The sequence below is a fragment of the Ziziphus jujuba genome, chromosome 8 (genome assembly GCF_031755915.1).
Source record: "Ziziphus jujuba cultivar Dongzao chromosome 8, ASM3175591v1".
In the NCBI taxonomy this organism is placed as follows: Eukaryota; Viridiplantae; Streptophyta; class Magnoliopsida; order Rosales; family Rhamnaceae; genus Ziziphus; species Ziziphus jujuba.
Genome location: NC_083386.1, coordinates 946574 through 964557, shown reverse-complemented (window position 1 = coordinate 964557; position 17984 = coordinate 946574). Strand labels below are relative to the sequence as shown.

The 17984-nt window shown below is 34.4% G+C and overlaps 2 pseudogenes; both read left to right on the top strand.

The window, feature by feature from the left end:
• Positions 1-488: 488 nt before the first annotated feature.
• On the top strand, positions 489-1743 carry LOC125421330 (DNA-directed RNA polymerase subunit beta'-like; annotated as a pseudogene).
• A 383-nt stretch (positions 1744-2126) lies between these two features.
• LOC125421331 (DNA-directed RNA polymerase subunit beta''-like) lies at positions 2127-17760 on the top strand (annotated as a pseudogene).
• Positions 17761-17984: the final 224 nt, after the last annotated feature.

Genomic DNA, 17984 nt, shown 5'->3' with positions numbered 1-17984 from the left:
TCTATCCATCGCATATGGGCTTTAAAGATATCATAAAATAACTGTCGAGGCAAAGTAGGGACCTAGAAGATTGAACGAAACAATACATAGACAAGTAAATACCTTATGAATTCTAAGGCCCTCCTTTACTTTAATTAAAATTAAGGGGATTTATCAATCGAAGGGAACTAGACTACTCAAGAATTTCACATTTCATTTACTTTATTATGCCATAATCAAATAAAGAATTCAAGTAAGAACATATACTAAAACAAATAAATAAAATCAATCAATAAAATGTGGCTTGACCTTCTTTTGGAACTTCAGTAAGGAGTTGATTTTTTGGGATTTTTATAGAATTTGAAAGTGGAAAAGAAACCCCTTTATTTTCTTTATCTTTTTTGGTGTAACTACTTAAGCCGAATGAGAGGAATCTTTCACGTTCGATTTTGAGGGGGAGATCCAATAGGATCCTATCCAAAATTTTCTTTTGCTAGGCCTCTAACTAAAAACCCACTTTCTTACCATTACGAGGTTCATTCGAATATGAGATCTAATCTTAGAAATACAACAAGTGCTATCCAAGAACAATTAGCTGATTTGGATTTGCGAATTATTATAGATTATTCATTGGTAGAATGGAAAGAATTAGAGGAAGAAGGCCCCACAGGTAATGAATGGAAAGATAAAAAAGTTGGAAGAAGAAGGGATTTTTTGGTTAGACGCATGGAATTAGATAAGAATTTTATTCAAACAAATATAGAACCCTAGTGGATGGTTTTATGTCTATTACCAGTTCTTCCTCCCGAGTTGAGACATATTATTCAGATAGATGGGGGTAAACTAATGAGCTCGGAAATTAATGGACTCTATAGAAGAGTTATCTATCGAAACAATACTCTTATCAACCTATTAACCACAAGTAGATCTATGCCAGGGGAATTAGTAATGTGTAAGGAGAAATTGGTACAAGAAGCTGTGGATACACTTCTTGATATTGGAATCCATGGACAACCAATGACGGATGGTGACGATCATAATAAGGCTTACAAGTCATTTTCAGATGTAATTGAAGGCAAAAAAGGAAGATACCATGAGACTCTGCTTGGCAAACATGTTAATTATTTAGGGCATTCTATCATTGTCATAGGTCCTTCACTTTCATTACATCGATGTGGATTGCCTCGTGAAATAGCAATAGACCTTTTATAGATATTTGTAATTTATGGTTTAATTAGACAACAATTGGCTTCGAACATAGGAGTTGCTAAGAGTAAAATTCGAGAAAGATAGCCGGTTGTATGGGAAATACTTCAGGAAGTTATGCAAGGGCATCCCGTATTGCTGAATAAGGTGCCCACTCTGCATAGATTAGGCATACAGGCCTTCTAACCCATTTTAGTCGAAGGAAATGCTATTTGTTTACATCCATTAGTTTGTAGGGGATTCAATGTAGACTTTGATGGGGATCAAATGGCTATTCATGTACCTTTATCTTTGGAGGCTCAAGAGGAGCCTCGTTTACTTATGTTTTCTCATACGAATCTCTTGTCACCAGCTATTGAAGATCCCATTTCTACACCAACTCAAGATATGCTTATTGGGCTCCATGTATTAATGAGCGGGAATCGCCGAGGTATTTGTGCAAATAGGTATAATCCATGGAATCACAAAAATTATCAAAATGGAAGAACTGTCGATAATAAGTATACGAAAGAAAAAGAATCCATTGAGATAGTCCTTTGTGGCTCCAGTGGCAACTAGATTAAAGCATTATTACTTCAAGAGAAGCTCCCCTCGAAGTTCACTATGAACCTTTGGGTACCTATCATGAGATTTATAAGCCCTATCTAATAGTAAGAAGCATAAAAAATGAAATTCTTTGTATAGACGTTTGAACCACTGTTGGTCATATTTCTCTTTATCAAGAAACCGAAGAAGCTATACAAGGATTTTTCCTGGCCTGCTCATATGATACCCAATAATATGGTATCCAAGCTAAGTAATTCTATGACACCAGTGTGAATTTAGATCATTCTGGCTTAAGTAGGACCATAGATTCTGAATTTCTACGCCAATCAAGATCGAGAAAAGAAAGTTTTCCAGTCATTGACTCAAACCCATTGGCCAACACCACTCAACGAAATATGGAGGTACTTATGGTAGAAAGGGCTAATTTAGCCTTTCATAATAAAGTGATAGATGGAACTGCCATTAAACGGCTTATTAGTAGATTAATAGACCACTTCGGAATGGCATATACATCACGCATCCAAGATCAAGTAAAGACTTTGGGGTTCCGACAAGCCACCGTTACATCCATTTTGTTAGGAATTGATGATCTTTTAATAATACCTTCTAAGGGATGGCTAGTTCAAGATGCTGAACAACAAGGTTTGAATTTGGAAAAACACCATCACTGTGGGAATGTACACGCGGTAGAAAATTTATGACAATCTATTGAGATATGGTATGCTACAAGTGACTATTTACGACAATAACTGAATCCTAATTTTAGGATGACTGACCCTTTTAATCTAGTCCATATAATGTCCTTTTCAGGAGCTAGAGGAAATGCATCTCAAGTACACCAATTAGTAGGTATGAGAGGGTTAATGTCAAATCCACAAGGACAAATGATTGATTTACCTATTCAAAGCAATTTACATGAAGGATTGTCTTTAAGAGAATATATCATTTCTTGTAATGGAGCTCGCAAAGGAGTTGAGGATGCTGCTGTAAGAACATCGGATGCTGGATATCTTACACGCAGACTTGCTGAAGTATTTTAACACATTGTTGTATGTAAAACAGATTGTGGCACCGCCCAACGTATTTCTGTGAGTCCTCGCAATGGGATGATTCCAGAAAGAATTTTTATCCAACATTGATTGGTCATGTATTAGTAGACGATATATGTAGGCCCTCGATGTATTGCCATCCAAAATCAAGATATTGGGATTGGACTTGTCAATCGATTCATAAATTTTCAAACACAACCAATATCTATCCAAACTCCCTTTACTTATAAGAGCACGTCTTGGATCCGCCAATTATGTTATGGTGGGGGCCCTACTCATGTTGACCTGGTCGAATTAGGAGAAGCTGTAGGTATTATTGAGGGTCAATCTATTAGGGAACCAAGCACTCAACTAACATTAAGAACGTTTCATACTGGTGGGGTATTCATCGGAGGTACTACAAAACATGTACGAGCCCATTCTAATGGAAAAATAAAATTCAATGAGCATTTGGTTCATCCTACACGTACATGTCATGGGCATCCCGCTTTTCTATGTTATATAGATGTGTATGTAACCATTGAGAGCGAAGATATTATACATAACGTGACTATTCCACCAAAAAGTTTTATTTTAGTTCAAAATGATCAATATGAAGAATCGGAACAAGTTATTGTGAAATTCGCATGGGAATATACGCTTTAAATTTTAAAGAAAAGGTTTGAAAACATATTTATTCTGACTTAGATGGAGAAATGCACTAGAGTATCGATGTATACCATGCATCAGAATTTACATATAGTAATGTCCATCTTTTACTAAAAAATAAGTCATTTATAGATATTTTTAGGAGGTTCGTGCCGATCCAATGTCGTCCCCCTTTCACTCCACAAAGATCAAGATCAAAAGAAAGTTCATTTTATTTCTTCCAAAGGAAAAATGTTTTCTAGTGTTTTAGGAAATACAATAAATAATGATCAAGTAAAACACAAATTCTTTAGTTTGGGTCTTTCTGGTTAAAAAGAAAGTATCATTTCGAATTACTCAGAAGTTAATCGAATCATATATGAAGGTCATTGTAATTTCATATTTCCTTCTATTCTACATGAGAATTCTGATTTATTTTTATTGGCAAATAAACTATGAAATAGATTCATTATTCCATTCCAATGGATTCAAAAACGAGAGAAAGAACTAATGCCTCATCCCACTATTTCAATTGAAATACTGATAAATGGTATTTTTTGTAGAAATATTATTTTTGCTTATTTTGATGATCCTCAAGACAGAAGAAAAAGTTCAAGAATTACTAAATATGGGACGATTGCATTGTATTCAATCCTCAAAAAAGAGGATTTACTTGTGATGAGAATTCGTCTGAACTCGCACAATTGACAACCTGTTGGGGTGCTGACCCGATATGGATGAAGACCGGGCCAATCACGAGGGCTTAAGCTAAGAGATTTAAGGACAACCTAGCTGTCTTAATACAGGAAGTAATTAATTCTCAAAAAGGCTTGTCAATACCCAAAGATACAAGACCCGTTTTAAGCATCCAAGTGGTGGAGGCCGATACGGACGCGGGTAGCTATTTTCGTGCAAATTTGAACTCCGGGCAGCAAGGAATGGTTACAACACTTCATGAATGAATATCATTAAGATCACATGGAATCCAGCCAATGCAGAATCAAAAGCATCTAAAAAGGACTTGTATGGACAGCATCTCAATTTGGCCGAAAATGTGCTGTTTAGTTGCTGGCTTTAACTTTTCTTCCTGTTTGACTTTTTTCAATCAAGGGGGAACGTGTGGGAATCATTATTAATCATATTTGGAATCCTTCATGGCATATGAAAGCTGATTTGGAGCTCAAACAAGCTGGAGATTGATCAAAGATATCTTAGTAGTCAAACTAGTCAACTAGTTTCCTAGTTTGATTTTGACCTTTTGTTTTAGGAAATTAGTCTTTTATTTGATTTGTATTTATTCATTTGCTGGGAAAATCAACTTAGGAAATTTATTATTTTATTATTTTCATTGTAAATTAATGAATTACTAATTCAAAATAAAGGAATTAATTAATCCAAATTAGATTAGGAAAGGAGGTGACTTTCGGCCAAGCTAGGTTTCCTATTCTTTGGTGGCCAGTTTTATCTAGATTATTTGGTTTTTATTATGTAAATTTTTAGCCTATTTAAGGGCTTATTTTATAAAAAATATTCAGTACATTATTCATATAGAAAATTAATTATGAGATTGAATTTCTCTTTGAACACCTAAAACACCATTAGTGAGCGAGTGTTTTAGTTTTGACTTATCGATAGGATATCCATCACCAATTGTGACATCTTCATTATGCCAAAGTTTCTAATCATAGGTTGGTTAGGGGTTGAGGTCATTCTATTAAAATCTGAACTTAATTGAGATCCGGGATAATATAATACGGGTTTAGGTGCGTGTTGACATAGGTTCATATCATTTGGTATCAGAACCAAGATTTTGTTCAGGTTTGATCTATCTTTATTTTCTTTATTTGTTTTTGTATTATTCTAAAATTTTAACATTATGTTAAGGTTGTTTCATACTCCTACACATTTTGCATCTTAAAAATAAATAAATTCATTCCTAGTTAAATTAGGTTTTCCTAGTTTTACTGTATTTTTGTTTCCTAGGTTGTTGGTTGTCTTTCATCTTTGTTCTTAGTAATTTAGTTTATTGTTGATTTTTCTTTGCTTTTTTTTAATCCTAAATATTTTCATTCATATTTTCAAAAAAAAAAAAAGAAGAGAAAAAGTGTGTGTGTGCGGCAACATATATAAATTTACAAAAATATATATATATATATATTATAAATTTGTATTTTGTTGTTGGTGGTCATGGGTTTGGTAGTTTTTGGTATTGGAATTGCACTTTTTTGGTGTTGATTGTTCTACTGGAGTTATTTTACATTCTGTTAAGTTAAAAAAAAAAAAAAAAAGAAGAAGAAGAAGAAAAGCCGAATAAAAAAAAAAAAGGCCGGTTTGTTGAATTTGGTGTTGAAATTTATTGCTGGAAATTTTTTGGAACTGCTGATTTGTTGATTATTTATTCAATATTTGGAGTTGCTGGAGAATTGTTTTTGCTGTTGGATATTTGAATTTTTGTGCTTAAATTATTTGGATTAAAATTAGTTAAAGGATCTGATACAAAACTAGAATTACAATAACAACAACCAACACTATTCTTTAATTTTGTTCGAATTGATTCTTGTTCGTGTTTGAAATTATTTTTCTAAATTTTTATTTTTGAATCCTAAATTTCCTACCATCTGGTCCAGTTCTTATTGATTCCAAAAACTTTCTTGTAATTTGCCTTATTTTTTCCTAGAAAAGCTGAAGTTTAGGTATTTTAAATTCATTTGGTATTACTTGCTTTTTGCTACTGTTTTGTTGATAAGTTTAATTAAAACATACTTGTGATCTAATTGCTATTTTGTGTGTATTTTAATTATAACTTTGAGATAATTCTGTAAGTGGGAAAAGGCAAGAGCATGTGAGCTTAAAAGAGGGTAAAAGTCGAAATTATTGTGAAAACACGAGTGTCGAGACCTTGATTGAGTGAAACACGTGAGGGAGTGATTTTTGGTGAGAATTTATTTTATTTTGCATTATTTATACTAACATGGTAGATTCAGGGTTGAGAAGAGGAGATCCACCACTAAGAATTAATTAAGAAGAATCCGTAGGATTCCATGGTGATTCTCGAGCTACAGGGAGTGGTAAGCAAATGGACATGAGGGCTGTTTTGGAACAACTACAGTGGATGAATTCTCAATTTAACCATATAAATCAAAGGATGGACAGATTAGAAACATCTCAAGGTGGACGGAATTTGAGGCAAGAATTCCATGAAGGCCGAGGTCGAGGTCGAAGAGGCCATGGATGACCTAGAGAGGAGTTTGAAAAGGTAAATTTTGGAGATGATTTCGAGGAAGGAATAAATGAAACGTATGCTATCCAAGAGAGGCTAGGCTGTGGGAGGTATAGGAGAGAGGAGGCAGATGATGATCTTGGAAATATCAAGGCAAACATTCCACCTTTCATGGGAAAAAGTGACTCAGAAGCTTACTTGGAATGGGAGGAACGAATGGAGATGATCTTTGATTGCCACAACTATTTTGAGGCTAAGAAGGTAAAATTGGGAGCAATGGAGTTTGGACATTATACACTCCAATGGTGGACTAATGCTAAAGGAGAGTAGGTGATGAACTGATTACTACTTGGTGACAAATGAAAGGAGCCATGAGGAAGCAATTTGTATTGACTCATTACCATATGTTGCTGCATCAAAGGCTTCAATCTTTAACTCAAGGAAGTAGGACCGTGGAAGATTATTACAAGGAGATGAAGATGCTTATGATAGAGAAGATAGAGAATGAAGATTAAGCGTGAATGAAGATAGAGAAGCAACCATGGCAATGTTTTTAGGTGGTTTGAATTGTGAGATAGCCAATCAACATTTGGAATTGAAGTAGATGTTGCATGTGGCTATTAAAATTGAGCATCAATTCAAAAGGAGGGGTACAAGGTCATGGTTTGGAGGAGTTTCAAGCAGTGAGAGGTCACATCCAAGTGCTTGGAAAATTAATCCCACCTTTAAAACAAGACAAATGTTGAAACTTGGAGAAGAAAGCACCACACGACCAAAAAGGGAGTCCAAAACTGAATCTATCAAAGCACTAAAAAATGATGGTAAATCTGATCCTAAACCTTCTAGAACTCATGAAATTGTGTGTTTTAAGTGGCAGGTATGTGGACACAGCGCTAACCAGTGCCTGAATAGGAGAATCATGGTGTTGAAGGATAATGGTGAGTTGGAGTCCGATAGTGAAGAAGCTGAAATTGAGTCCGAGCAAGAAGAGGAAGAATTTAAGGATGAAGCCAAAACCTTGCGTGCATCCAATGTTGAATTAAACTTGGTTTCTAGGAGAGTGCTAGCTGTATACAAGGATGAGGATCAAGTTCAGAGAAGAAAACATCTTCCACATCCGATGTGAAATCCAAGGTAAGATTTGTAGTATGATAATTGATACTGGAAGTTATACAAATGTAATTAGTAACATTGTGGTTGATAAATTAGGCTTAGCCACAATTAAACATCCCGAACCATATAGACTACAATGGCTTAATGATAGTGGTAAGATGAAAATAAATAAACAAGCCAAAGTAAAATTCAGCATTGATAAATATATGGATGTTGGTATGTGTGATGTTGTGCCTATCCATTCCAAACATATTCTATTAGGTAGACCATGGAAATTTGATAAAGATGCTATTCATTATGGTCAAGAAAATTTTATTGTTTTTAAGTTTAAGGGAAAGAAGTTCAGGCTGGAGCCATTGACTCCCAAGGAGGTATATAGAGATCAATTACAAATACAACAAAGGAGTGAAGCCAAGAAGCTCAAGAAGAAAGCTAGCATGGCACCAACAGCTTCACCATCTATCCAAAAAGGTAGGTCCAAACTTGCTGTCCAAGGTAAGCATTCTAAAACTCAAATTGAATGGAAAAATCATGAGAAAGTCGAAAGTGAAGTGAAGAAAGTTGAAAAGGCTGAGAGTGAAGAACGACCTGAAAAAGCAAAGAGTGAGGTAAATAAAAGGCAACCCGTGAGTGAGAAAGAAAAAGAGAGAAAAGAAAAGAAAAATAAAATTTTTTATCTTAGTTTTGGGGATGTTAATAAAACCATATTGAGTAAGAAACCATTGCTGGTCATAAATTATAAAGATGCTTTTGTTGTATCGAACTTTTTCTTCATTGTTAAGAGCTTTACTTAGTGGAAATTTGAAAATGTGGAAGAGATTAGTTGTTAACTTTAAAAAGTATAATTTTTGCCATAATGATTATGTATTATGTGATTTTGTTGCAATAGTGTTTGACTTAGGAGATTTGGTTTGGTTGCACTAACGAAAGGAGAAGTTTCCAAAACAAAGAAAGTCAAAGCTTACACTGTGTGTGGCTGGTCCTTTTCAAGTTTTGGAATGGATTAATGAGAATACCTACAAACTTGATTTAAGAGGTGAGTACAATGTAAGTGCCACATTTAAGGTTGCTAATTTATCTTCCTTTTCTGTGGGTGATGATCTTGATTTGAGGACAAATCATTTTTAAGAGGAGGAGAATGATGAAAATCCACCTGAACCCGCACAATCGAGAACCCGCTGGGGTGCCGACCCGATACGGATGAAGATCGGGCCGATCATTATGCCTCAAGCTAAGAGATTTAAGGAAAACCTAGCTCTATTTGTATAGGAGTAATTAATTCTCAAAAGGGCTTTTCAAATACCTGAAGATACAAGATCCGTTTTTAGCGTCCAAGCGGTGGAGGCCGATATGGACTCGGGTAGTTGTTTTCGTGCAAATTTGAACTTGGGACAGAAAGGAATGATTCCAAAACTTATGAAATCAATTAATATCATTAAGAGGACATGTAATTCAGACAAGGCAGAATAAAAAGCATCTAAAAAGGACCTGTAGGGACAGCATCTCAATTTGGCCGAAAATGTGTTGTTTAGCCGCTGACTTTGACTTTTCTTCTTGTTTGACTTATTCCAATCAAGGGGCAATGTGTGGGAACCATTATTAATCATATTTGGCATCCTAAATGGCATATAGAAGCTGATTTGGAGCCCAAATGATGTGATTCCACCCGAGTCCGCCCAACCGATAACCCGCTGGGGTGTTGACCCGACATGGATAAAGACCGAGCCAATCACAAGAGCTCAAATTAAGAGATTTAAGGACAACCTGTGAGTATTTATATAGGGGGTAATCAATTCTCAACAGAGCTTATCCATACTAGAAGGTACAAAGCCTATTCTAAGCATCCAAGTGGTGCAAGCCGATACGGACCCGGGTAGCGATTTTGGTACAAATATGGACACCGAGCAGCATGAAATGGTTCCAACTTTTTATGTATTCAATACATATGTCTAAGAGGATATATAATCAAGTCAATCCAGCTTCAAAGGCATTCAAAAAGGGGTTGTACGGACAGCTTCAAATTTGGCCTATTTTTTACTGTATTTTGTGCTGGCTTTACTGTATTTTGCTGAGTTGGCTTTTTCTTCCTCTTCCAAGCATGGGCAACGTGTGGGACTTCATATTCAGCTTATTTGGCATCCTAAAATGCATATTGAAGCTGATTTGGAGCTCAATTTGGTCAAAGATTGGTAAAAAAGCTAGTATTATAGTTTTTTAATTTGATTCTACTTTTTGTTTTAGGAAATTACCATTACTTTTTAGTTTTTATTTATTTATTTTCTGGAACAATAAGTTTAGGAAATTTTTTATTTTATTATTTTCATTGTAAATTAATTAATTCCTAATTCAAAATAAATGAATTAATTAATTCAAAATAGATTAGGAAAGGAGTGAGAATTTCGGCCACCATAGGAAACTACTTTGTATGGCCAGTTTTTCCTTTGTTTTTAGGGTTTTATTTCATGGATTTGTAGCCTATTTTAAGGCTTATTTATCAATAAGGATACAACTTTGATTTGATTAAGAAAATACTTGTGAGAATAATTATCTCTTTGTTCTTTGAGAACACCTAAAACACCATTAGAGAATTGGCTGTTTTAGCTTGACTTATCAATAGATTTTCCATCCCCTATTGTGGTGTCTACATTATACCAAGGTTTCTAACCATAGGTTGGTTAGGGGTTGAGGTCCATTCCATTAGAACTTGAACTTAATTAAGATCCGGGCTAATATAATATGGGTTTAGGTGCAGGTCGTCCTAGGTTCGTATCATTTGGTATCAGAGCTAAATATTGTTCAGGTTTGACCTATCTTTTTTAGCTTTATTTATTTTTTTGTTAATCTGAAATTTTAGCATTAGGTTAAGGTTGCTTCTATCATTATACACGTTTTGCATTTTAAAAAAAAAAATTAATTCCTAGTTGAATTAGGATTTCCTAGTTTTATCGTATTTTTGTTTCCTAGTTTGTTGGTTGTTTTTTTCATCATTGTTCTTGTTAATTTTGGTTTTTGTTGATTTTTCTTTCCTGTTTTAAAAAAGAGTTTGCGGCAACATTAAAAAAAAAAAAAAAAAACTGCACTTTTATTTTTGATTGGCAGGTCACGGGTTTGGTGTTGTTTTGGAGTTGGAATTGCAATTTTGGTAATTATTCTTGCTACTGCAGATGTTTATGTTCTTTGAGTGAAAAACAGAAAAGAAAAAAAAAAAAAAAAGAAGAAGAAGAAAGCCGAATATAAATATATATATATATATCGATTTGTTGAAAATTGGTGTTGGAGTTTGTTGCTGGAAATTTCTTATAGCTGCTGCTATGTTGATTATTTATTTCATATTTGGAGTTTCTGGAGAGTTGTTTTTGCTGCTGTATATTTGAATTTGAGTGCTAAATTATTTGGATTAAAATTAATTACATGATTTTATACAAAACTTGAATTACAAGAACAACTACCAACATTTTTCTATATTTTTGTTCTCTTTGATTCTTATTCGTATTTGAATTTCTTTTTCTAGAATTTTATTCTTGAACTCATAATCTATTACCATCTGGTCCAGTTCTTCAAAATTCCAAAGTTTTCTCATTAATTTGCTTTATTTTATCTAGAAAAACTGAAAATAGGTATTTTCATTCCGTTCGGTATTTGTTTATTTTTGCTTACTGTTTTGTTGATAAGTTTAATTAAAACATACTTGTGATCTAATTGCTGTTTTCTGGGTGTTTTAATTAGAACTTTGAGATAATTCATTGAGTGGAAAAAGGCAAGAGTGTGTGAGCTTAAAAGAGGGTAAAAGCCGAAACTAGTGTGAAAACACGAGTGTCGAGACCTTGATTGAGTGAAACACGTGAAGGAGTGCCTTTTAGTGAGAATTTATTTTATTTTGGATTATTTATACTAACATGGCAGATTCATGGGTGAGGAGAGGAGATCCACCTTTAAGGATTAATGAAAAGGAGTCCGTAGGATTTAAAGGTGATTTCCGAGCTACGAGGAGTGGCGAGCAAACGGACATGAGGGCTATATTGGAGCAATGACAGTGGATAAATGCCCAATTTGACCATTTAAATCAAAAGATGGACAGGTTAGAAACATCTCAAGGAGTGCCCAATATAAGGTTAGATGCTCATGGAGGTCGAGGGCGACTAAGGGAGGAATTCGGGGGAAGTAACTATGGAGATGACTTGGATGAAGGGTTTGATAAAATTTTTGAACCTCAAGAAAGGCTAATCCATGGGAGACCAGCAAGGAATGAAGATGATGATCTTGGCAACATCAAGGTAAACATCCCACCATTCATGGGTAAAAGTGATCTGGAAGCATATTTGGAATGGGATGAGAGAATGGAGATGATTTTTGATTGTCATCATTATTCGGAGGCCAAAAAGGTGAAGATGGCAGCAATGGAGTTTGGTCATTACGCACTCCAATGGTGGACCAATGAGCAAAATACCCGAAGGAGAGTTGGTGATGACTTGATCAGTACATGGCGCCAAATGAAGGGAGCCATGAGGAAGCGGTTCGTGCCATCACATTATCATAGGTTACTGCATCAAAGGCTTCAATCCCTATCTCAAGGAAGTATGTCCGTGGAGGATTATTACAAGGAGATGGAGATGCTTATGATAAGGTTAAACATGAATGAGGATACAGAAGCAACCATGGCAAGATTCCTTAGTGGTTTGAATCGTGAGATAGCCAACCAATTAGAATTGCAACAATATATAGAATTGGAAGAGATGTTGCATGTGGCTATTAAGTTAGAGCATCAATTCATGAGGAGGGGTGTAGGCTCACGGTTTGGTGGTGTTCCCAGTAGTGGGAGATTCAATTCAAGTGGCTGGAGAAACAATTCAACTAGTGAAATCAAACCGAAACCGAAAGGTGGAGAAGAAAGTACCAACTGGTCAAAAAGGGAGATGAAGACCAAATCTGTCCAAGCACTTAGAGGTGAGATAAAATCTGATCCTAAACCTAAAAAATTCAGAGAAATAATTTGTTTTAAGTGCCAAGGAAGAGTACACATAGCCAGCCAATGCCCAAATAGAAGAATCATGGTATTAAAGGGTGATGGTGAGCTGGAATCTGCAAGTGAAGAAAGTGAAGCTGAAATCGAGCAAGAGGAGGAGTACTTAAAGGATGAGGCTGAAACTTTGAATGTGACCAATGCTGAATTAAACTTGGTTTCTAGGAGTATCCTTGATGTATACAAAGATGAGGAACAAATCCAAAGAGAGAACATCTTCCACACCCAATGTGAAATTCAAGGTAAGATTTGTAGTATGATTATTGATAGTGGAAGTTGTACAAATGTAATTAGTAACATTGTAGTTGATAAATTAGGCTTAACAACTATTAAACATCTAGAACCTTATAGATTACAATGGTTTAATGATAGTGGTGAAATAAAAGTGAATAAACAAGCCAAGGTAAAATTTAGTATAGATAAATATGTGGATGTTGTATTGTGTGATGTTGTACCTATGCATGCTAGTCATATTTTATCGGGGAGGCCATGGAGATTTGATAAGAATGCCATACACTATGGGAGAGAGAATTCCATTATATTTAAATTTAATGAGAAGAAGGTCAAGCTGGAGCCATTAACTCCAAAGGAGGTATTTCGAGATCAACTTCAAATGCAACAAAGGAGGGAAGCCGAGAAGCTCAAAGACAAGGCTATATGGCATTAACGGCTTCACCATCCATCCAAGAAGTTAAGTCCAAGCTTGCTGTCCAAGGTAAGCATTTTAAAACACAAATCGAGTGGAAAAACCTTGAGAAGGCCGAAAGTGGGATGAGAAAAATGGAGAAACCCGAGAGAAATGATGAGAAAACCGAGACAGAGAAAGGAAAAGAAAGGAAAGAAAGAAAAGTAAAAATTTTATTTGAGTTTTGGGGATGTTAATAAGGCTATCTTGGGTAAGAAACCATTGCTGGTTATGAATTACAAAGATGCTAAATTAAAAATGCTTTTGTTGTTAAAACTTTATCTGCATTATTAAAAGCTTTACTTAGTGGAAATTTGAAAATTTGGGAGATATTATTTGCTAATATTAAAAAGTATGATGAACATGTATTTCTATTATTTGTTGTGATAGTGTTTGACCCAGGAGATTTGGTTTGGCTGCACTTAAGAAAGAAGAGGTTCCCTGAACAAAAAAAGTCCAAGCCTATGCCGCATGTGGATAGATCTTTTCAAGTTTTGGAGCTGAATAATAAGAAAGCCTACAAGCTTGATTTACCGGGTGAGTATAACATGAGTGCTGCATTTAATGTTGCTGATTTGTTCCCTTTTGTTGCAGGTGATGATCTAGATTTGTGGACAAATCCTTTTCAAGAGGAGGGGAATGATGTGATTCCACCCGAGCCCGCTCAACGGATAACCCATTGGGGTGCTGACTCGACACAGATAAAGACCGAGCCAATCACAAGACACAAATTAAGAGATTTACAGAAAACCTATGAGCATTTATACAAGGGGTAATCAATTCTCAACAAAGCTTATCCATACTAGAAGGTACAAAGCCTATTCTAAGCATCCAAGTGGTGCAAGCCGATACGGAACCGGGTAGCGATTTTGGTACAAATATGGACACCGAGCAGCATGAAATGGTTCCAACTTTTTATGGATTCAATACATATGTCTAAGAGGATATAGAATCAGGTCAATCAAGCTTCAAAGTCATTCAAAAAGGGGTTGTACGGACAGCTTCAAATTTGGCCTTTTTTTACTGTATTTTGTGCTGGCTTAACTGTATTTTGCTGAATTGGCTTTTTCTTCCTCTTCCAAGCATGGGCAACGTGTGGGACTTCATATTCAGCTTAGTTGGCATCCTACAAAGCATATTGAAGCTGATTTGGAGCTCAATTTGGTCAAAAATTAGTCAAAGTCAACTTAGTCAAAAAGCTAGTATTATAGTTTCCTAATTTGATTCTACTTTTTGTTGTAGGAAATTACCATTACTTTTTAGTTTTTATTTATTTATTTTCTGGAACAATAAGTTTAGGAAAGTTATTATTTTATTATTTTCATTGTAAATTAATTAATTCCTAATTCAAAATAAATTAATTAATTAATCCAAATTAGATTAGGAAAGGAGTGAGAATTTCGGCCACCATAGGAAACTACTTTGTATGGCCGGTTTTTCCTTTGTTTTTAGGGTTTTATTTTGTGGATTTGTAGCCTATTTTAAGGCTTATTTATCAATAAGAATACCACTTTCATTTTGATTAACAAAATACTTGTGAGAATAATTATCTCTTTGTTCTTTGAGAACACCTAAAATACCATTAGAGAATTGGTTGTTTTAACTTGACTTATCAATAGGTTTTCCATCCCCTATTGTGGCGTCTACATTATACCAAACTTTCTAACCACAGTTTGGTTAGGGGTTGAGGTCCAATACATTAGAACTTGAACTTAATTGAGATCCGGGCTAATATAATATGGGTTTAGGAGCAGGTCGTCCTAAGTTCGTATCACCAAACAAGCTGGAGATTGGCCAAAGATATCTTAATAATCAAATTAGTCAACTAGTTTTCTAATTTGATTTTGACTTTTTGTTTTAGGAAATTAGTCTTTTATTTGGTTTCTATTTATTTATTTACTGGACAAATCAACTTATGAAATTTATTATTTTATTATTTTCACTGTAAATTAATTAATTCCTAATTCAAAATAAAGAAATTAATTAATCCAAATTAGATTAGAAAAGAAGATGAATTTCGGCCAAGCTATGTTTCCTAATTTTTGGTGGCCGGTTTTATCTAGATTATTAGTGTTTTATCTTGTAACATTTTAGCCTATTTAAGGGCTTGTTTATCAATAATATTCAGTATATTATTAATATAGAATATTAATTTTGAGATTTTGAACACCTAAAACACCATTAGTGAGTGAGTATTTTAGTTTTGATTTATCAATAGGAGATCTATCATCTATTGATGCGTCTTCATTATACTAAAGTTTCTAATCACAGGTTGGTTAGGGGTTAAGGTCATTCTATTAAAATCTGAACTTAATTGAGATCCGAGCTAATAAAATATAGGTTTAGGTGCATGTCGACCTAGGTTCGTATCAATTTGAATATCGAGGAGTCAAAGAATTTAAGATAAAATACCAAATGAAAGTAGATCGATTTTTTTTCATTCCCGAGGAAGTGCATATTTTAACCGAATCTTCTTCCATAATGGTACGGAACAATAGTATCATTGGAGTAGATACACGAATCACTTTAAACATTAGAAGTCGAGCAGGCTGATTGGTACGAGTGGAGAGAAAAAAAAAGATTGAAGTTAAAATCTTTATGGAGATATCCATTTTACTGTAGAGATGGATAAGATATTTTGACACAGCGACATCTTGATTCCGCTAGGAACGGTAAAAAGAAAAATGTAAGGAATAAAAAAAATTGAGAAATTGGGTCTATGTCAAATGGATCACACCTACCAAGAAAAAATATTTTGTTTTGGTTCGGCCGTAATCATATATGAAATAGCGGACGGTATAAATTTAGAAACATTTTTCCCTCGGGGCCCATTGCAGGAAAGTGATAATCTAAAACTTATAATTGTAAATTATATTCTTTATGGAAACGGCAAACCAATTCGGGGAATTTCTAGCACAAGCATTCAATTAGTTCAAACTTGTTTAGTGTTGAATTGGGATCAAGACAAAAAAACTTCTTCAATCGAAGAGGCCCATGCTTCCTTTGTTGAAATAAGGACAAATGGTCTGATTCGAGATTTCCTAAGAATCAACTTAGTGAAATCCCATATTTCATATATCAGAAAAAGAAATGATCCGTTAGGTTCAGGATTGATCTCTTATAATAGGTCAAACCGTACCAATCCATTTTATTCTATTTATTCCAAGGAAAGGATTCAACAATCACTTTGCCAAAATCAAGGAACTATTCATACGTTGTTGAATGGAAGTAAGGAATCTCAATCTTTGATAATTTTGTCATTGTTTAGTTGTTTTCAAATGGGTCCATTCAATGGTGTAAAATAATACAATGTAATAAAAGAATCAATTAAAAAAGATCCTCTAATTAGGAATTCGTTAGGCCCTTTAGGAACAACCTTTCAAATTGATAATTACCTTTAAAAAATCATAATCAGATCTCAATAACTAAATATTTAGAACTTGACAATTTAAAACGTACTTTCAAGTACTTAAATATTGTTTAATGGATGAAAAATGAGAGAATTTATAATTCTACTTCATGCAGTAACATCCTTTTGAATCCATTCAACTTAAATTGGCATTTTCTCCATCATAATTATGATCATAATTATTGTGTAGAAACATATACAATAATTAGCTTAGGCAATTTATTTGTGAAAATGTATGTATAGCTAAAAAAGGGTCGTACCTATAATTGGGCCAACTTATAATTGTTCAAATTGACCTTATTTGGCCACTCCAAGTGCACCTGTTCATGGCCATTATGGAGAAATACTTTTCAAAGGAGATACATTAGTTAAATTTATATATGAAAAATCGAGATCTGGTGATATAACACAAGGTCTTCCAAAAGTGGAACAAGTGTTAGAAGTGTGTTGATTGATTCAATATCGATGAACCTATAAAAGAGGGTTGAGAGCTGGAATGAACATATAACAAGAGTTCTTGGAATTCCTTGGAGATTTTTGATTGGTGCTGAGCTAACTATAGTGCAAAGTCATATCTCTTTTGTTAATAAGATCCAAAAGCTTTATCGATCCCACGGGATGCAGATCCATAATAAACATATAGAAATTATTGTACGTCAAATAACATCAAAGGTGCTGATTTCAGAAGATGAAATGTCCAATGTTTTTTAACCGAGAGAACTAATTGGATTGTTGTGAGCGGAACCAACGGGGCATGCTTTAGAAGAAGCGATTTGTTACAGAGCCATATTTTTGGGAATAATGAAAGCATCTTTAAATACTCAAAGTTTCATATCCAAAGCAAGTTTTCAAGAAACCGCTTGTGTTTTAGCAAAAGCTGCTCTGATAGATCTTTTGAAGAATTGACTAATTAGACGAGAATAAAGATAGAATCCCATTCTACATGTCAATAATGACAACAATGAAATTTATAGTAAGAGGAAAATCCATCGACTTTAGAAATCGTGAGGGTTCAAGTCCCTCTATCCCCAAAAAGGCCCATTTGATTCCCTAATTTTTATCCTATACTCCCATTTCGTTAACGGTTCAAAATTCGTTATGTTTCTCATTCATTAATTTTTTTTTTCACA